The sequence below is a fragment of the Hyperolius riggenbachi genome, chromosome 11 (genome assembly GCF_040937935.1).
Source record: "Hyperolius riggenbachi isolate aHypRig1 chromosome 11, aHypRig1.pri, whole genome shotgun sequence".
In the NCBI taxonomy this organism is placed as follows: domain Eukaryota; kingdom Metazoa; phylum Chordata; class Amphibia; order Anura; family Hyperoliidae; genus Hyperolius; species Hyperolius riggenbachi.
This window is the reverse complement of record NC_090656.1, coordinates 83762337-83784252: the sequence shown is the minus strand read 5'-3', so window position 1 is coordinate 83784252 and position 21916 is coordinate 83762337. Positions and strand designations below refer to the sequence as shown.

At 44.1% G+C, this 21916-nt stretch overlaps 1 protein-coding gene across 2 annotated transcripts in view; it reads right to left on the bottom strand.

Annotated features, from left to right (window-relative positions):
• PC (pyruvate carboxylase) overlaps positions 1–21916 on the bottom strand; it is a 1086793-nt gene that overhangs the window by 1049249 nt on the left and 15628 nt on the right. For both annotated transcript variants that reach the window (XM_068259507.1, XM_068259508.1), the window contains exon 2: positions 8830–8865. The gene's annotated coding sequence lies outside the window, so the exon portion shown is untranslated. The remainder of the gene's footprint in view (positions 1–8829; positions 8866–21916) is intronic.

The following is a 21916-nucleotide window of genomic DNA, read 5'->3' as shown; positions in this document are numbered from 1 at the left end:
ATCAAATTACAACTTGTGATTAGACACAAATGAGGGGTTTAACTAAACTCTCTAAATACATACTGGGTACATTTCTCTACGTTTTCCTTCTGTCCTGTGCAAGAGTTCAGGTCCACTTTTAAGGAATGGGTTACTGACTCTGAGCTACCCGAGTAAGAAAAACATTTTGTGGGGCTTTTTAGAATTATCCATCTCAATTTTTAATATATGGTATTACTATCCATGTATTGACACCTGCAGTCTAAAGTGTGACCAAGTAAATTATAAAATATACATACACTACTGACATACAGTATATCAGCCAGGAGTGGGGTTTAGAGGAGCAAGCATGGTAAAACTCAGCTTTTAATAATAATGCATAAAATATGTTTACATAGCTTCTGCAATATCATTCATTAATACAAACATCTTACATGAACATGACAAGTTAAAAAATAAATAACAGCTGAATTTACAAAACAACTTTAGTTGGAAAGTGTTTATTTAAATTCAGCTGTGACATTCATTTTGTTACTTGTTTTGTACACAAACAATGTCTGTATGAATAACCACTTTACCCCCACGCGTACGAATTTCTCTGTCCCTTTTTCCATCCTTTCACCCCCAGGGACGGAGAAATCCGTACTTTCCGCGCTCCCGCCGCTGCCCGTGCTCCAGCTCGCTCTAGCGCGCACTCCCGCTCGCTCTAGCGCGCACTCCCGCTCGTAAACACGCCGCCGGCCGCTCGCCCGGAGATCAATGAACGGGAAAATCCATTCCCGTTCGTTGATCTAAGCCCAGCAATGATCCGCTGCTTCTCCGATAAGCAGCGCGATCATTGTGAAAAAAAAAACAACTTTCCCAGCCTCCTAGTACTTTGGACGCTTGGAGGTCGCATTAAACAAAAAGTTACTGTTGCCATCTTGTGGCCAAATAGTAAAACTACACCCTAAAGCATTTTTCACATACAAATACATTACTTATACACAAAAAATTAACTCATTACCTCCCACACTCCCCATTTTTTTTTTATAATTAAAAAAAATTAAAAAATGTAAAATTAAAAAAAATACACAAATAGTTACCTTAGGGACTGAACTGTTTAAATATTTATGTCAGGAGGGTACAACACTGTTACTTTATAAACTATGGGCTTGTAATTAGGGATGGACGCAAAACTGAAAAAAATGCACCTTTATTTCCAAATAAAATATTGGCGCCAAACATTGTGATAGAGACATAATTTAAACGGTTTTATAACCGGGACAAATGGGCAAATACATTTCATGGGTTTTAATTACAGTAGCATGCATTATTTAAAAACTATAATGGCCAAAAAATATTGGTGTAGTCGTGGCAGATTTTGGTTATGGCCAAAGATCATTTGTGAATCTAATAGGGTTTTTTTCCCATTTAAGCAGACTTAGGGCTTCGATTTCGCACGCAAATTCGCGTTTGTGTACGAAAATTGTTACGTGCATTTTTTTTAATAGTGCAAGTGATTCAGAATGCTCTTTCTTTTTCTGTTTGATGTATGTCATTTGGTTCACTGAGTAGGTCTTAACGATTTATTGGGTTAAACTGAAATCGCGATTTGGGGCAAGACGATCACGTGATCGTCAAAGCTGCGGTTTTCCCAGCGCTCGAGAATGGGACTCCAGTCCTCCTAAAGCCCGCTGTGCAGTAACAGCTCGCTGCTCCCTGCACAGTAGCGGTGGCTCAGCGGCTCTCAATGCTCCCGGCGGTTCACTCTCTGCTTCCTCCTACGTCATCACCTATACGGGCTGGCCACAAGGAGTCACGATTTTCTTCAAATCAAGCGTTAGCATTAAACTCACAATGCAGTAACATTTACAAGCATGACGGATAATGACATCATATTATCAATTCGATAGTATGATGTCATTTTCTGTCAATTCATGTTTGTAAATGTTACTGTACATTGTGTATTTAGTGCTAAAGCTTAAGTTGAAGAAAATCGTGCATCGAATCGAAATCACAATTTCTGACAGAAATTGGCCAATTCAGTCTTTTTCTAAAATCGTTCAGACCTATCTGAATACTGTGTATACTATATTGTACCCAGTGTTGTGAAAATGTTTTCAATTCGTATGCTAGAATGCTTATGATGTGCAATGCAAGTCCTATTGTTATGATTATTGCTAACGTGAACCTGGACTGGGGGAAAAAGTTACTTACTGTACCTGGGTAGAAGGAAGATAGCCCAGAGGCTTCCTGTCTCTCCCTCAACCCCGTTTTTTGCATGCGGTTTTTCCCGCGACTTCGCATAGGTACCCATGTTAATTTACACAGGCAGTGACATGGTTAAAATCGCATATACCCTGCCTATGCGAAATTGCATGCGAAATCGCGGCAAAAAACGCATGCGGAATCGCATTCGCATGCGATTTCGTCAGCGGTGGAATCCAGGCGATTCCGCTCCGCAATAGAGGAAACGAGCCCTTAACCTTGTCCAGGTAATTATAAGAAAGCTGATGTTTGCAAAAAAAGATGAGTTATCTTAATACTGTTGTTAACGAAATGATAAGTAGCAAATCATCACATTCTGTTTTTGTTTACATTCTGCACAACATCCCAACTTTTTGTAAAATGGATTGTAAGTTAATTTGTCTTCTCAATATGGAACCCATATTGGTTTTCCTGCTCACTTGCAGGAGTTTAGCAAGCAAGAGGCAGGGCAGGTTACCTGTAGTTCAGAAGGGATGGCTGTCACTGCTGGCTACAGAGACTCTGCTTTGTGCTGGGCTGGCAGGAAAGGGGAGGTGGATAGAAAGACACTACAGCCCTTATTCAAGTCACTTTTTTTCCTACGTTTTCTGATAGAAGATAATCTTCTGTTTAAAACAACCTTTTTGCACTCTGCAATAATAAAAGTAGGTGAAAAGTACTGTCAAAATTATTATTTAAATTAGCAGGTGCTTGGGCGCCCAAGTCCCCTCCTATAACAATATCTGTATGGCCGCCTATTGTGGAGCCTGATACTTTAAAAAAATGTTGCTGGGGGGGGGGGGGGGGTTAAGGTTAGGAGTCAGGAAGGGGGTTTGGGGAGGGGGGAGGTTAAGGTTAGACGTCAGGAAGAGAGCTTGTGCCAGGGGAGTGGGTGGTTAAGGTACGGCATCAAGCAGGGAGTTTGTGCCGGGGGGGGGGGGGAGGGGGATTGGGGGGGGGCAGTTAAGGTTAGGCATCAGGAAGGAGGCTTGTGCCGGAGGCGTGGGAGGTTAAGGTTAGGCATTAGAAAGGGATTTTGTGCAAGGGGTGGTGGTTAAGGTTAGGCATCAGGAAGGAGGCTTGTGCCGGAGGCATGGGAGGTTTAGGTTAGGCATTAGAAAAGGATTTTGGGTGGGGGGGGGGGGTGGTGGTTAAGGTCAGGCATCAGGAAGGAGGCTTTTGTCAGGGGCGTGGGTGGTTAAGGTAAGGCATTATTATTATTATTATTTATTGTATTTATAAAGCGCCAACATATTACGCAGCGCTGGACATTCATTTGGGTTACAGACAATATTTAGGGGTGACAAACAGCAATATGACAATACAGGAATACAAGAAAACCAGATCACACAGCACAGTATGAGTACAAGGTAATGCTTAGTCAGTCACTGGAGGGGAGCATGGAGATTAGGCAAGTTAGGTTCACTCAAATGCATAGCATGGGTGCACAGTATTGGAGGTGCATGATCAGGTAGGACACAAAAGGAGGATGACCCTGCCCAAAGGCTTACAATCTAGAGGGAGAGGTAGGGACATGAGAGGTAGGGGACCAGAGTTCGGCTGTGGGTTTAGAGCAATTGTGAGAGGTGGTAGGCCAGAGTGAAAAGGTGAGTTTAAGGGCCTTCTTGAAGGTGTTGAAGGAGGGGGCTGCCCTAATGGGTGGAGGTAGGGAGTTCCATAGTGTTGGAGCAGCTCTTGAGAAGTCTTGGAGGCGTGCATGGGACTGGGGGACGGTCAGGCGAAGTTCATTGGAGGAGTGGAGTGAGCGGCTTGGTGTGTATCTCTGAGTAAGATCAGAAATGTAGGTTGGACAGGTTTTGTGGATGGATTTGTAGGTCAGACACAATATCTTGAATCTGATTCTGGACTGGATAGGAAGCCAGCGGAGGGATTCACGGAGGGGAGCCGCCCTGGTGGAGCGATGGGAGGAGTGTATATATCTGGCTGCCGGTGATTGACAGGTGATTGACAGGCATCAGGAAGGGATTTTGTGCAGTGGGGGGTAGTTAAGGTTAGGCATCAGGAAGGCGGTTTGCAGTGGGGGGATGCTTAACCACTTGAGGACCGCCTACAGCCGATGGGCAGCGGCAAAGGCTGGGCCTAAACGACCGCAATACACCCATCGGCGGCGGGTCCTCTTGTGGCTGCTGGCCGGGGATCGCGCACTGTTATGCGCGCGCATCCTCCGGCAATAGGCTCCGCCCACCCGCGTCGTCAACTGCCGGCAAATTGGAAGCGCCGGCGGGTTGTTAACCTGACAATCGCCGCATAGGAAGCGTATAATACGCTTTGTAATGTATACAAAGCGTATTATACAGGCTGCCTCCTGCCCTGGTGGTCCCAGTGTCCGAGGGACCACCAGGGCAGGCTGCAGCCACCCTAGTCTGCACCAAACACACTGATCCCGCCCCCCCTTCCCTCTGATCGCCCACAGCACCCCTCAGACCCCCCCCCCCTGCCCACCCCTCAGACCACTGTTTACACCCAATCACTCCCCTAATCACCCATCAATCACTCCTTGTCACTATCTGTCAACGCTATTATTTTTTATGCCCTAAACTGCCCCCTGGGGACTCCTGATCACCCCCCCCCCCCTCAGATTCTCCCCCTCCCCCCCCCTCCCCCCCGTGTACTGTATGCATCTATCCCCCCTGTATTAACCCACTGATCACCTGTTAATCACCCATCAATCACCCCCTGTCACTGCCACCCATCAATCAGCCCCTAACCTGCCTCTTGCAGGCAATCTGATCACCCACCCACACCATCAGATCGCCCGCAAACCCGACGTCAGATCACCTCCCAAGTGCATTGTTTACATCTGTTCTCTCCTCTAAACACCCACTAATTACCCATCAATCACCCATCAATCACACCCTATCACCACCTGTCACTGTTACCCATCAGATTAGACCCTAATCTGCCCCTTGCGGGCACCCAATCACCTGCCCACACGCTCAGATTGCCCTCAGACCCCCCCCCCCCTTATCAATTCGCCAGTGCATTATTTACATCTGTTCTTCCCTGTCAATCACCTATCAATCACCCATCAATCACCCCCTGTCACTGCCACCCATCAATCACCCCCTGTCACTGCCACCCATCAATCAGCCCCTAACCTGCCCCTTGCGGGCAATCTGATCACCCACCCACACCTCCCAAGTGCAGTGTTTACATCTCTTCTCGCCTCTAAACACCCACTAATTGTCCATCAATCACCACCTGTCACTGCTACCCATCAGATTAGACCCCTATCTGCCCCTAGGGCACCCAATCACCCGCCCATACCCTCAGAACGCCCTCAGACCCCAGCCCTGATCACCTCGTCAGTGCATTGCTTGCATCTATTCCCCCCTCTAATCACACCTTGAGACACCCATCAATCACCTCCTGTCACCCCCTAGCACACCTACCCATCAGATCAGGCCCAATACAACCTGTCATCTAAAAGGCCACCCTGCTTATGACCGGTTCCACAAAATTTGCCCCCTCATAGGCCACCTGTCATCAAAATTTCCAGACTACTCACGGTTTTGGGCCCGTAAAATACCAGAGCAGTATAGGAACCCCACAAGTGGCCCCATTTTAGAAAAAAGACACCCCAAGGTATTCTGTTAGGTGTATGACGAGTTCATAGAAGATTTTATTTTTTGTCAAAAGTTAGCGGAAATTGATTTTTATTGTTTTTTTCACAAAGTGTCATTTTTCACTAATTTGTGACAAAAAATAAAATCTTCTATGAACTCACCATACACCTAACGGAATACCTTGGGGTGTCTTCTTTCTAAAATGGGGTCACTTGTGGGATTCCTATACTGCCCTGGCATTTTAGGGGCCCTAAACCGTGAGGAGTAGTCTAGAAAACAAATGCCTCAAAATGACCTGTGAATAGGACGTTGGGCCCCTTAGCACACCTAGGCTGCAAAAAAGTGTCACACATGTCACAAGTTAGCGGAAAATGACACTTTGTGAAAAAAAAAACAATTAAAATCAATTTCCGCTAACTTGTGACAAAAAATAAAATCTTCTATGAACTCACCATACTCCTAATGGAATACCTTGGCATTTTAGGGGCCCTAAACCGTGAGTAGTCTTGAAACCAAATGTCACAAAATGACCTGTGAAATCCTAAAGGTACTCATTGGACTTTGGGCCCCTTAGCGCAGTTAGGGTGCAAAAAAGTGCCACACATGTGGTATCGCCGTACTCAGGAGAAGTAGTATAATGTGTTTTGGGGTGTATTTTTACACATACCCATGCTGAGTGGGAGAAATATCTCTGTAAATAGACAATTGTGTGTAAAAATAAAAATCAAAAAATTGTCATTTACAGAGATATTTCTCCCACCCAGCATGGGTATGTGTAAAAATACACCCCAAAACACATTATACTACTTCTCCTGAGTACGGCAATACCACATGTGTGGCACTTTTTTGCAGCCTAACTGCACTAAGGGGCCCAAAGTCCAATGAGCACCTTTAGGCTTTACAGGGGTGCTTACAATTAGGCACCCCCCAAAATGCCAGGACAGTAAACACACCCCACAAATGACCCCATTTTGGAAAGTAGACACTTCAAGGTATTCAGAGAGTAGCATAGTGAGTCCGTGGCAGATTTCATTTTTTTTGTCGCAAGTTAGAAGAAATGGAAACTTTTTTTTTTGTCACATAGTGTCATTTTCCGCTAACTTGTGACAAAAAATAAAATCTTCTATGAACTCACCATGCCTCTCAGTGAATACTTTGGGATGTCCTCTTTCCAAAATGGGGTCATTTGGGGGGTATTTATACTATCCTGGAATTTTAGCACCTCATGAAACATGACATGGGGTCAGAAAAGTCAGAGATGCTTCAAAATGGGAAAATTCACTTTTGGCACCATAGTTTGTAAACGCTATAACTTTTACCCAAACCAATAAATATACACTGAATGGATTTTTTTTTTTATCAAAGACATGTAGCAGAATACATTTGGACAAACATGTATACAGAAATTTTACTTTATTTGAAAAATGTCAGCACAGAAAGTTAAAAAAATCATTTTTTTGACAAAATGCATGTCTTTTTTGATAAATATAATAAAAACTAAAACTCGCAGCAGCAATCAAATAGCACCAAAACAAAGCTGTATTAGTGACAAGAAAAGGAGGTAAAGTTCATTTAGATGGTAGGTTGTATGACCGAGCAATAAACCATGAAAGCTGCAGTGGTCTGAATGGAGAAAAAGGCTCTGGTCCTTAAGGGGCGAAAAAACTGTGGTCCTCAAGTGGTTAAGGTTAGGCATCAGGGGAGGGTAAGGTTTACTTGTAGTAAAATATCAATAACAATTACTGATATTTTTTACTATAGAAATTTTGCACTGTATAATAGTAGAATATATGTATATGTACCATGGCTTATTTCCTGATGCCCAAGTTTCATATATGCCCTTAATGAAACATTTAGTACAGATTTGTTGCCTATATGTACATCCAGTTTTGAGCACACCCACTTCACCCATTCCCGGGTGGGAAACAATGTAAAAGAAAACAGAAAACAATGTGTGGATTATTAATACAGCAAAGTCCCCAGTATCTGGCACCAGCGGGGATCTCCTGATGCCACATACATGTGCTCGTCAGTTGCTTGAGCAACTGGCGGAAATAGTGCCAAACTCCCCCCTGAAATACTTACCGAGGCTCCAGCAATGTCTGGTAGTCTCCCTGAACCTCCTTGCAGGCTCTGAACGGCTTTCCGGCTTCCCCAGTGCATGGAAGCCGGAGTGTCAGCTGACCCACATTGGGTCATGTGACACTCCGGCTTCTGTACATAGATGCCGGAAGCTGCTAGGAGCCCACGAGGAGGTTCAGGGAGACTGCCAGACATTGCTGAAGCCTAGGTAAGTATTTTAAAGCCTGCCAGCACTCACAGAAAGTCCCCAAAAGAGGTCCCCGTTATCCCTCAGGTAAGCCATGCATAAGTTGAGACTTCCAGTTGCCTGAATTCCGGATAACGGGGACTCTGCTATATATGATTCAGTGAAGCATTTTGTTTATTATACACAAATATTAAATCAGTGCTAATGAGCACAACTGAACACAAGATGGTGCTATATAATATACTACAAAATAATATGAGACGGACTAAAAGAAGCTGTAGAGAATGTTTTCATATTACGAGCCTTCTTTTTAGTGACGTTATGCCTTTAACAGCTGTTTTATCTTTCTTTTAGGATTCAGATTCTTTAATTTTATCTCATGTGTCACCATCATCATACACTCATGAGAAAAGTTTTGGTTTAATGTACGCCTAATGACAGAAATACATAATACACCTGTACAAAGCCACGCAGAAAGAATGCCATTCGGTATCACAGAATGATTCATGTCAGCTTTTTAGCTTTTGCATGGCTCACTTAGGGATAAACTTAAAATCTGCTTCCAGCAGGCTTTCACTGATAACTCACAGCAGAGCTATGCTTGTCTTGTGTAAAATAAACATTTCATCAGCTCAATTCAGTCTTTTCCTGCTTCATATACTTTGTAAGTTTGTTTGCCTTTTAAGTTTTTTTTTTTCCCTATTTCTGGAAATACAGTGTATATAGTTTTACTCTAAATTTACAGTGCCTGACAGTAGAACTTACCCCCTGCTTGTTTGTCTTGTTTTGTCACATTACATCCTGGAATTAAAAAAAAGTTTCCATATGTTATTCCACAATAAACTTTATGGGAGGCATTGGATACAGCATTTATGGATTTACATGATTAAATCACAAATGTTACTGTACTTTGCATTATTTGCTCTTTTAATTCCCATTTACTTGGAATTCTGAGAATACAATTTAATTCAATTACATTTAAATGGAATTTTTGAGAATACGTATGATCCCATATTACATGTGTCCCATATAAAGTGAAGCCATCATGTCCCCGATATAACAAGTGCAGCCATCATGCTATCAGTTCAGCCACATGTGCCCTATGTAGCATGTGCAGCCATCATGTTCCCAACATAACAAGTCCAGCCATTGTGCTATAAGTTCAGCCACCATGTGCCCTATGTAGCATGTGCAGCCATCATGTTCCCAACATAACAAGTCCAGCCATTGTGCTATAAGTTCAGCCACCATGTGCCCTATGTAGCATGTGCAGCCATCATGTCCCCGATATAACAAGTCCAGCCATCATGCTATAAGTTCAGCCACCATGCACCCTATGTGGCATGTGCAGCCATCATGCCCCCAATATACCAAGTGCAGCCATCATGCTATAAGTTCAGCCACCATGTGCCCCATGTAACATGTGCAGCCATCATGTCGCCGATATAACAAGTCCAGCCATCATGCTATAAGTTCAGCCACCATGTGCCCTATGTAGTATGTGCAGCCATCATGTTACAAATATAACAAGTGCAGCCATCATGCTATAAGTTCAGCCACCATGTGCCCCATGTAGCATGTGCAGCCATCATGTTCCGAATATAACATGTGCAGCCATCATGTCCGTGATATAACAAGTCCAGCCATCATGCTATAAGTTCAGCCACCATGTGCCCTGTGTAGCATGTGCAGCCATCATGTCCCCGATATAACAACTCCAGCCATCACGCTATAAGTTTAGCCACCATGTGCCCTATGTAACATGTGCAGCCATTATGTCCCCGATATAACAACTCCAGCCATCATGCTATAAGTTTAGCCACCATGTGCCCTATGTAACATGTGCAGCCATTATGTCCCCAACATAACAAGTCCAGACATCATGATATAAGTTCAGCCACCATGTGCCCTATGTAGTATGTGCAGCCATCATGTCCCCAACATAACAAGTCCAGACATCATGATATAAGTTCAGCCACCATGTGCCCTATGTAGTATGTGCAGCCATCATGTCCCCAACATAACAAGTCCAGACATCATGATATAAGTTAAGCCACCATGTGCCCTATGTAGCATGTGCAGCCATCATGTCCCCAACATAACAAGTCCACACATCATGATATAAGTTCAGTCACCATGTGTCCTATGTAGCATGTGCAGCCATCATGTCCCTGATATAACAAATGCAGCCATCATGCTATAAGTTCAGCCACCATGTGCCCTATGTAGTATGTGCAGCCATCATGCTAAAAGTTCAGCCACCATGTGACCTATGTAGTACAAGCAGCCATCATGTCCTCATGTCCCCAATATAATAAGTGCAGCCATCATGCTATAGGTTCAGACACCATGTGCCCTGTGTAGTATGTGCTGCTATCAGGGCCGGCCTTAGGTTTCACAGCGCCCTGAGCGTAACCAGATTTTGGTGCCCCCCCCCCACATTCATCCTCTTCGCGTGTGAGTGCACCACACACATACACTAATGGGGGGGGGGATGGCGGGGGGATCTGCTGCCTAAATACACTAAAAGGGGATCTGCGACTGCAAGACTAGTAGCCTAAGCCTATATACACTAAAGGGGGGATCTGCCTACATATACAAGACCAGATCCCCCCCTTAGTGTATATGGGCTTAGGCTACTAGTCTTGCAGTCGCAGATCCCCTTATAGTGTATTTAAGCAGCAGATCCCCCCCCTTAGTGTAAGTGTCCAGCTACAGATCCCCCCCAGTATAGGTTAGCCAGATGAGTGCCCACAGTATAGGTAGCCAGTATACTTGCCCCAGCTATAGGTTAGATAGGTAGGTGCCCCCAGTACAGGTTAGATAGGTAGCTGCCCCCAGTGTATAGGTTAGATAGGTAGGTACCTGCAATATTGGTTAGATAGGTAGCTGCCCCAGTATAGATTAGATAGGTAACTGCCCCCAGTATAGATTAGATAGGTAGATGCCCCCAGTATAGATTAGATAGGTAGCTGCCCCCAGTATAGATTAGATAGGTAGCTGCCCCCAGTATAGATTAGATAGGTAGCTGCCCCCAGTATAGATTAGTTAGGTAGCTACCCCCAGTATAGGATAGATAGGTAGCTGCCCCCAGTATAGATTAGATAGGTAGGTGCCCCCAGTATTGACTAGATAGGTAGGTGCCCCCAGTGTAGATTAGATAGGTAGCTGCCCCCCAGTATAGCTATCATGTCCCTGATATAACAAATGCAGCCATCATGCTATAAGTTCAGCCACCATGTGCCCTATGTAGTATGTGCAGCCATCATGCTAAAAGTTCAGCCACCATGTGCCCTATGTAGTACATGCAGCCATCCTGTCCTCATGTCCCCAATATAATAAGTGCAGCCATCATGCTATAAGTTCAGCCACCATGTGCCCTATGTAGTATGTGCAGCCATCATGTCCTCAATGAAGCAGTCATGTGTCCCATCCGAGAATTGCAGACATCATGGCCTATATGCAGTTAACTTTTTCTCCTGAGTTTTCTCCTAGTAGAGAATTCTTCATGTTCTTTTTAAAATAACTTTTCAGCACTTTGCAATTGAAAAAGTACCAAAAAGTATATGAAAAAGTACTATCAAAATTGGTTTTAGTATTTTCTTGCTTGCTGGTGGCTTAAAAGGCATGTTATTGATAAATTTAAACATAACACCTACTAGAAAACTCAGGAGAAAAGTTGAATTGCATATGGGCCCATATGATTCATGTAATAAGTTCAACCATCACATTAACCATATAACCAATGCAGCCTTTAAGACACCTGTTTAATCTGGTATTTACAGACATGTAGCTCTTTCCTATGAAGTATAATTCGCCGTGTCAATAATTACTTTTCTGGAGTCTCAGAAAAATACAGTATGTTATGAATTGTCTCTTTGTATCTGTCTTCTCCCATAAATTATCTCTCATCTGTTAAGGTATACTTTATCTCTCCTCATCTGCTTTATCTCATGAATTATTTCTTCTTATCTGTCTTAAATCATCATTTATCACTCTTTATCTGTGTTATTTAACTTATGATCTATATCCTTATCTGTTTTGTCTCATAAACTATGTTTGCTTGGGTATACAGCAAGCAACTATGTTGCATTGTGCTGCTTTTACTCTCACTGTGGTTTTATTTGTACATATTGTTATATAATGTAGTTTACCAGATGACAGTAGAATGCTTAATGTGCATGATCAGGCTCAAATCAAGCATGCTGTTTCACGTTTCCTGCTGCCTACCCCACCCCTTTTCCTACACTTTCCTAGAACATTAACATTACATAATAATGTTCATTAACTCAAGTACGAGATCCCCAGGAGCAATTCACCACACCTGAGACCATGTAACACTAACACATATCACGCCCCTTGGGAGAGAAAATGCCTAATTCGGGCACAATCTTGACACTTATGGGGTGTACTTACTTTTGTTGCCATCGGATTAGACATTAATGGTTGTGAGCTGAGTTATCTTGATGAGACAGCAAATTTACACTGTTATACAAGCTGTACACTGATTACTTTACATTGTATTAAAGTGTAACATCTTCAGCGTTGTTCCATGAAAAGTTATAATAAAATATTTACAAAAATTTGAGAGGTACTGTATACTCATTATTGTGAGATACTTTATATCAGAGGTGCCCACACTTTATCGGCTTGTGAGCTACTTTAACCAGTTTGTGTCCCTGGGGATTTCCCCCTTAAAAACCAGAGCAATTTTCTACATTTCACACTCCTCCCATTCATTAGCCAATAACTTTATCACTACTTATGACACATAAATGATCCATACCTTGTTTTTTTCACACCAATTAGGCTTTCTTTGGGTGGTACTTTTTGCTAAGAATTGTTTAATTTTGTACGAATTTTAAAGGTAATAAGGGGAAAAAAATTAAAATAGTAATTATTTCTCAGTTTTCAGCCATTATAGTTTAAAAATAATAAGTGCCACTGTAGATTAAACCCACACATTTGATTTGCCCATTTGTCCTGGTTTAGAGTGTTTAAAGTATGATCCTAGTACAATGCATGGCGACAATATATTATTTGGAAATAAAGGTGCATTTTTTCCATTTTGTGTCTTTAGATCTTTCTTTAATTGATGTGGGACTTTTTAATCCTCCCCCCCCCCCCGTTAGCCAGATGTGCTCCTTTTTATCCCCCTCCCCCCGTAGCTGGCCAGATGTGCCTCTGTACCCCTCCCCAGCCCGACATGTGCCTCTGTAACCCCCCTACCCCACCCAACCTCAATAAGTCAGCGTGCCTGTTAATTCCCCCCCCCCATAGTTAGCCAGATGTGTTTTTGTTATTACCCCCCTCCCCCCATTCATAGCCAGGTGTGTGTCTGGTTATGAATGGGGGGAGGGGGTTGTAAATTTGAGGGCTGTAAACTTTTTCCACTTAATAGCCAACACTTTTTAATAAATACAGTCCAGGATTCCTGATTTATGTATGTTCTTCCAATGTAAGTAAATCAGGTCTGCATGTCTTACACTTCACTGACCTCTACAGATTCATGTCTCATGGATTCTCCTCTAAACAGGATTCCAAGCGCAGATAATTATATATTGGTACAAAACAGAAATTTGCCTTCTTAAAACAGAACATATTTGTGATTATTCAGGTTGGAGTGAGCATATGAGTTCTCCCACAATGCATCATTGCTGAATATGCAAATCGTATGGGCAACCTGTAACTTATATATTAGCATAACTCCATTTCCTGTCTAACGATAATCAGACTGCAAAACTCCAACCTTGATTATAGTCAAATGCCCTTAGAATGGATGTGACACACATAGCATGTTAGCAACACAGTAAATATGAAACAAGGGAAACAATAGTTTCTGTGACACGAGTCAGTGATAGACGTTTTCTCATTCTTATAAGGTGTCAGTAGCAGCAATGATAGTCTTGAAGCTTCCACTTTTAATACTGTAAGAAACTATATCCACTCATCTTTTTTTATACTCTTTACGGGAATGTGAGATTTATCTGTTGGGTGAGCCAGTGTGATAACACTGAAACCACTTCTAACCTGCTGCCTATTAGCTCAGATACTGCAAAGAAAACGCATCCCAAGCTTCTCAGCATAGTCAACTACAAAAAAAGTAGTAAAAAGTCATGGTCCCCTGTCAGTGAAATGCTATCTCTCGTCCACAGGCACATAGGCCAATATCAGGCATTAGCTACCATCCGACCTATGCCTGTCAGCAGTAAACGGGCGTAGCAATAGGGGGTGCAGAGGTTGCGACCGCACTGGAGCCCTTGGGCCAGAGAGGCCCGAGGAGCCTTCCCTCAACTGCAGTATTAGCTTTCTATTGGTCCTGTGCTTATAATATTCACTTCTATAGATACTTTGAATAGTGGTAATCATTAACAAACTGCTCCCCATCCTCTCCTTGCACCTCTGACACTGTAGTTGCAATTGGCTGGTTTTGGTGCATCATATCAATTGTTATGTATAGAGTGCATGGGGGGTGGCAATGTAAAACTTGCATTGGGGCCCACAGCTCCATAGCTACGCCACTGGCAGTAAAGGAGGGTTGACTTGAAAGAAGTGGGCTGAAAAACATCCCAAGGGCCTCCACACACACAAACAAAACACTGTGCTTAGTGTTCCTGGGTATAAGGGACCACTTTGGACACCATTTGGCAGAAAAGTGTCTCCTCTTATTGCTTGCATCATGCTTTCCTTGTGAAGGACACTATGGGCCTGATCCAACTCACTTTTTCTCTTAAGTTTTCTCCTAGATGAACATTTTTTTCTCATTATAAACAAAAAGCCATCAGCAAGCAAGAAAATACTCAGAATAAGGAAAAAAACTCAGGAGATAAAGTGAATTTGATTGGGCCCTGTGTTTCTTCACTCTAGGGCCCATATGCAATTAACTTTTTCTCCTAGGTGATATTTTAAAACTTATCAATAAGTCTCCTGCAAGCAAGAAAAATGCTCAAAATAGTTTTGATAGTACTTTTTCACCTCGTTTGGTACTTTTTCAATTGCAAATTGATAAAACGTTATTTTAAATAGAAGATGAAAAATTCTCCTAGGAGAAAACTCAGTAGAAAAAGTTAATTGCATATGGCCCTAGGGGTCATAATACTCAAAGTAACAGGGAGAAAAGGCCAGGTCTGGTTTTAACCAAAATGGATTCCTATGTGGAAATGGATTTGAGGCTCCCAGTAGTGAATACTGTAATATTGGTACCAAGTACTTTTCTAAGTAATTGTAATACTGTCTGGAGAATACATTTAGACTATCATCACAGCTACATAACTGGAGCTTTTATCTGAGCCATATTATACAGCACCACCATGTATTGAAATCCTTGCTATGACCAGTGGCGTAGCTAAGGAGCTGTGGGCCCCGATGCAAGTTTTACAATGGGGCCCCCAAGCTCTCTATACATAACAATTGATACAGCGCACCAGAACCTGCCAATGGCAACTACAGTGTCAGAGGTACAAGAAGGGGATGGGCAACAGCTTGTTAATGATTACCACTATTCAAAGTATCTATAGAAGTGATTATTATGAGCACAGGACCAATAGGGAGCTAATACTGTAATTGAGGGAGGGCCCTTCGGGGCCCCTCTGTCCCAAGGGCCCCGATGCGGTCGCTACCTCTGCAACCCCTATTGCTACGCCCCTGGCTATGACTAATATCTCTTCATTATAGCTTAATCTGTAAGATCAATTTTTATAATATGAAGTGCACATTATTGGATGGGGATTACAGTGGAATGTAAATGCCTCTGTTCTGCATTTACACTGATTACATGAGGAATCGGTACAAGTGGCAGATGAATGTGATCATAAAATATTGATACATGTAAAGTGTACTTAGAAAAACACTAAAGATAAACCTGAGCATTGCACTTACACATTTTAACTGTTTATGCTGTTTATGCTTTGGTCGTTGTTTATGTTGGATCGGGGGAGAGGTGAGATGCTGGGAATCTTTGCTAGTCTTTTAATGGGTGTGTCTTTCCTGGTCAGTCCTTTATTGCTTTCTTGATCCTCAGGAATATTTAGCCTGTATGCAATTAACTTTTTCTCCTGAGTTTTCTCCTAGGTGTCATTTTCAAACTTGTCGATAAAATGCCTTTTAAATCACAGCAAGGAAAAATATATTTAAAATATTTTGATGGTACCTTTTTCCATTGCAAAGTACTGAAAAGTTATTCTAAATCAAAAGATAAAAAATGATTTCCTAGGAGAAAACTCAAGAGAAAAAAAGTTAATTGCATAAGGCCCACTATAGTTTAATATTAGGAAAAACGGTAAAAGATTTTTTAGAACCAGTACCAATTTGCCATTTGCTATTCTCCAGTATGTTCCAACTTAAGGGGAACCTGAGACCAGAATAATTAAGAAACTGGCACTTACCTATAGCGAGGCGAGCCTCTGGATCCTAATGAGGCTTCCCTCGACATCCTCTGGTCCCCCATTGCCAATCCCAACCCTCCAGCTGATTGTGGTAGTTTATTATGCATCAAGAACACTTTAAACTCAACCACAGCAACCTCTTCTGCATCAAGCAAATTATGCTTCTACAAATATAAGAAAGCATAAGCAGTGAGTCCTCTCTCTACTTACACCACCAGTGATGGCACTCCATACACGTGGTATGGGCCAGGGCACATCCTGTTTTATTAGAGTGCACTGCAGAGAAGAGGAAGTTAACAGACAAACCATTGTGCTCAGAGGTGTAACTACAAATTCTGCATTCCCTTCCCCCTATCCCCCTACCTTCTATAGCCAGAAGGCCTATTAGCCAGGGGTTACATAACAAGCATGGCCACCATGACCCCATTAATAACAGTGCAGCTGCCATAACTTCCCCACTCATGACAAGTATGGCTACAACGTCTGATGTACAGGGGGGCTCCCTATATCAGAGGGAGGGTAAATAGGTAGTTGGTCCCCCAACCCCCCCCCCCCCCTCCCCCGTGGCCTTGAGTCCCCTTGTAGCTGCAGGAAGTGTGCTGTACAATATGTTTAACATTACTCCTGGTTTGCATCGACTACATTGGAACAGAATGTCTTCCCCAAAAATTAAAAGACATGTTTCCATATATTTTTATGTAATGTTAATATTTCCAAGAAACCTGCAGAACATAGGTAGTGTAACGATCTTACCTTCCCGTGAGGGCAGTGGCATAGAAACCGTCATAGCGACCATAGCAATGCTATGGGGCCCGCCCCCAGCCCTACGCCACAGGGGGCCAGCAGCTGAGAGGATTTTTTTTTTTACTATTATATATTTATAATGAAGCTGGGCGCCCCCCCTCCCTACATCCCTCCTCCCGCCCCCCAGTCCCCGCAAATAGCAGGTGAGGGGGGACTATTTTGGTGGCTGAGTATCTCCCTGGCCGGCTGCCAGACCCGACAATTACTTTGTAGTTCCGGCCACGGAGGAAGGAGGAGTGGTGTCCTGGCCGGATCGGAAGAGGTTGCCTGTTGAAGTGCTGGAGGAGCCCCTGGCTTGGTTCACCTGGTCCTGACAGGGAGACTAGTGGGGCAGTGGCGGACATAGGGCCGTGCAGCCGCACAGGGGCCCCTCAGGTTCCATTTCTTAACCTCCTGAGCGGTATGGACGAGCTCAGCTCGTCCATCACTGCCGGAGGCTGCCGCTCAGGCCCTGCTGGGCCGATTTTCCCCAAATAAAAAGCAGCACACGCAGCCGGCACTTTGCCAGCCGCGTGTGCTGCCTGATCGCCGCCGCTCTGCGGCGATCCGCCGCGAGCAGCGGCGAAAGAGGGTCCCCCAGCCGCCCGAGCCCTGCGCAGCCGGACCAATCAGTTCCGGCCAGCGCTAAGGGCTGGATCGGAGGCGGCTGACGTCAGGACGTCGGCTGACGTCCATGACGTCACTCCGCTCGTCGCCATGGCGACGAGGAAAGCCAAACAAGGAAGGCTGCTCATTGCGGCCTTCCTTGTTTGTTCTGGGCGCCGGAGGCGATCGGAAGAACGCCTCCGGAGCGCCCTCTAGTGGGCTTTCATGCAGCCAACTTTCAGTTGGCTGCATGAAATAGTTTTTTTTTAATTGAAAAAAAACCCTCCCGCAGCCTCCCTGGCGATCTCAATAGAACGCCGGGGAGGTTAAGGGCCCCAAATGTTTAAAGAGCTGCGCACATGCAGCTTACCAGGATTGATAGTGCCCGGCTAACGGCGTCATCATCATGGGCGGCGCAGGATATTTAAATATTATTCTCCTTGCCTGCATCCCCGCAAAAACTGTATCATACTCCAGGACATCTAAGCCGCGCCCCCAGCCAATAGCTGATTTCCTCCTGGACACTGCAGAACAGGCAGCAATGCTATTTGCTGCCTAGAGTGCTAATCTTCGTACGGGGCCGGCTTGAAAGTTACAGGCAGTGCTTTTGGTTTGACTTTTTGTAGCTCCACCCCCCGCACGCTGGAGCGAGCATGTGTCTCCCTCTCCATACCCATCAGAGATTGCACCAGCCGGACATCTGAAGTGCCCTGCCAGCTAACAGAAGCAAGCCAGCCTGACAGTCAGCTTGGAGAAGCAAGACAACAATGCAGGTCATTTATGTTCTGTACAATGCTATGTGCATGTAGTGGAAACAAGTGTACCAAATTGATATGTATCTCAGTACAGGGAAGCCTCAGGATAATCCAGAGGCTTCGCCCATCCCCCTTCCCCCTTCACCTTGCTGTTCCAGCATTTGGTACACCCTCAAAACTGACAAAAGCTTGTTGAAAAGAACACTCCTGTCTGTGTTCCAGTGGGGCCGCATGGGCAGGTTTAAGGCAGCTTTCGCCAGCACAAAAGCATGGAGCTGCTCATGCCCGGTTTTTCTGCAGCGCACGAGTGGCTCTGTGCTCCTGCATAGACAGGAGCCATCCTGTGGCTGTACTTTGTGGCTGTGCTTGTTCATGAACGGGGTCTCAGCAGCAGTGGAGCTCTCACAAGTAATCGTGAGTAATTACTCGTGATTAAAATGAGCTATAATTGTCGCAGGTGTGCGGAGGGATACAAGGGGTTAATTACCCATAATGCTGCTATCTGCTCTGCGTTCCAAACAGCTTGCACGTGTCCTATTGGTCGTGTTGCAAGCCTCACACTGGCGCACTGCCTCCTTTCGGTTTGAAGGAGGAAGTGCGTTGAGGTCTCAGTAGTATATCTCCTTCCTCTATATCTCATAATGCTATGCAAATTCAATTAATCTTAATGTAAAAAAAACAAAAAAACAAACAGTCAATCAGAATCCTGTCAAAGCCTGTTACCCCTGTATGCTCTTTAGTAGGGTTTTTGGAGCGCATGCCATTTGTCAGTCCCAAGGACACTTGCTGTATCAGGCAAATCTGGGCCTCTCCTCTTCTACTGCTTATGTTGCAAGGCAATCAGCGGCGTAGCTAAGGAGCTGTGGGCCCTGATGCAAGTTTTACAATGGGACCCCCCAAGCACTCTATACATAACAATTGATACAGCACACCAAAACCTGCCAATGGTAACTACAGTGTCAGTGGTGCAAGAAGGGGATGGGGAACAGTTTGTTAATGATTACCACTATTCAAAGTATCTATAGAATAATTATGAGCATAGGACCAATAGAAAGCTAAAACTGTAGTTGGGAGAGGGCCCTTCAGGGCCGCTCTGGCCCAAGGGCCCCGATGCGGTCGCAACTTCTGCAACCCCTATTGCTACGCCCCTGAAGGCAATTGTAATTGTAACGCATTGCCTGCAGTATTTGTGGTGTATCGACTATTCGGTGCAATGGAATGGGACTTCCAATCTCATTGAAAAATTGGATTAAATAAAAAAACACAGAGAAAATGCAGAGGGAAAATTATTGGGTTATCTCCTCTACACTTGCAATTGGAATTGGGAAAAGGCCCTCATTTTCTTCAGATCCAAATATTCAGGAACCTGTTAACATTTGGCAGAGCATTCATGTTTCTCTCCCCTGTAGATGTCCATTTCAAATGCAATATTTTACATATAAATATTCCATGTTTACCATCTGCCAGGAACAGCTGCTGTGACCAAGGAAAAAGAGTCTGTAAAGGTTTACATTCACAAAGGTCAGGGTACAGCATATCCAAAGGAAAATAAGCTTGGATGTTTTTCTGCTTGTATTGCAGAAGAGGTTTTACCACTGAACAAGTGGCTTACTTAGTTCAAATGACACAATGAATACCTGAAAAATGAAATACTTGGCCTGATATTTTCACATCTTATTAAAAAAAATGCCTTTTAGGCCACCAGCAAGCAAAAAATACTCAGAATAATCTTGACAGTACTTGTTTACCTGCTTTTTAATACTTTTTTAATTGCAGAGTGCTGAAAAGCTACTTTAAACAAAAGATGAAAAATGATCTAGGAGAAAACTTGGGAGAAAAGGTGAATTGTATTGGGCCCATATTTTTTTTTTAATAGGCAACCATCATTTAGTTACTGTAAAGCAACACTATGACAAGTTTTTTTTCAAAACGTTTTTATTCAGTTTGTTCACAAGATAAAGGCATCATAGCAAAAGAATATAGCAAAGGTAATGAATGCATAGTGAAACAAACTACATTTTCCTTCTTTAACAACCCTCCCCCCACCCTCAACCCTCCCACCCCACGAGTCATTCTGTGTGGGTGAGTCAATTAAATGATAAGACGAGATCTTAAGGCGTGACTATGACAAGTTTTAAATACATTTGTACACATACAGTGCATATAAGATTTCCATTTGTTTCAAAGTAAAATGTTGTCTGGTAGTGAATGTCGAATACGTATAGGATTGCCACAGCACTTGTCATATCAGTATTCGGTAATATCTCTCCATCCCTATCATTGTCTTTCTTCTTAAACCCTAACGCTTGCCTCTTCATAATCGATGCCTAACACAAACCTCCATCCTGAGGACGCCTATCCCTAACCTCCACCTTTTCCACACCTAACACTGGGGCTAATTCACTAAATGTAATGTGCTGCACGCTACGTGCGCTATTAGCCAAATAGGCTACTTGTCAAGTGATAGGCAGCCTATTGGGCCAATCAGAGTGCAGGGATCACATTCTTTATAGTGATTGGACCTGAAGGGGCTCAGGGCGGGAGGAGAGGAGCGCTCATTATTTGCTGGAAGGAGGCTTAAGTTATTAGTGTTCGCTGTGCTGCAATACCCGCAGCATAGTGTGCGCTTCTGTGTATATGCTATGGCCAGAACCCGAAGTTTGGCCACTTCTAGTTCTGGCCGGCCAATGTGCGAACTGGCCGCTGCGCTGCGGCCAATGTGAGAAATGGAATAATTCCTGTAACGTTAATGTATCTTCTGGCCGCAGCGCAGCGGGCAAATGTATCACATCTTAGTTAATTCAATGAAATTAAGCCGGCGGCAATGTAACAGATGGAGCCGCTCTCTCCTTCTCTTATGGGCATCCGGGGGGGGGGGGAGGGGGGGACACGCGTTTCCCCCAGAGTCGTTCGTCGCCATTCTTGCAGAGCGGGTGCTGGCAGAATCAATGTCTGCAGCCTCCCCGCTCTGCTCTCCTGCCGCGACGAACGACTCTGGGGGACACACGTGTGTCCCCCCCCCCCCCCGGCTGCCCATAAGAGAAGGAGAGAGAGGCGGGGGGAGGAGAGAGAGGCAGAGCAAAAGCCGCCGGCTTCATCTGTTACATTGCCGCCGGCTTAATTTCATTATATTAAGTTATTAACTAAGATGTGATACATTTGCCCGCTGCACTGCGGCCAGAAGATACATTAACGTTACAGGAATTATTCCATTTCTCACATTGGCCGCAGCGCAGCGGCCAGTTCGCACATTGGCCGGCCAGAACTAGAAGTGGCCAAACTTCGGGTTCTGGCCATAACATATACACGTGATACACGGCTAAA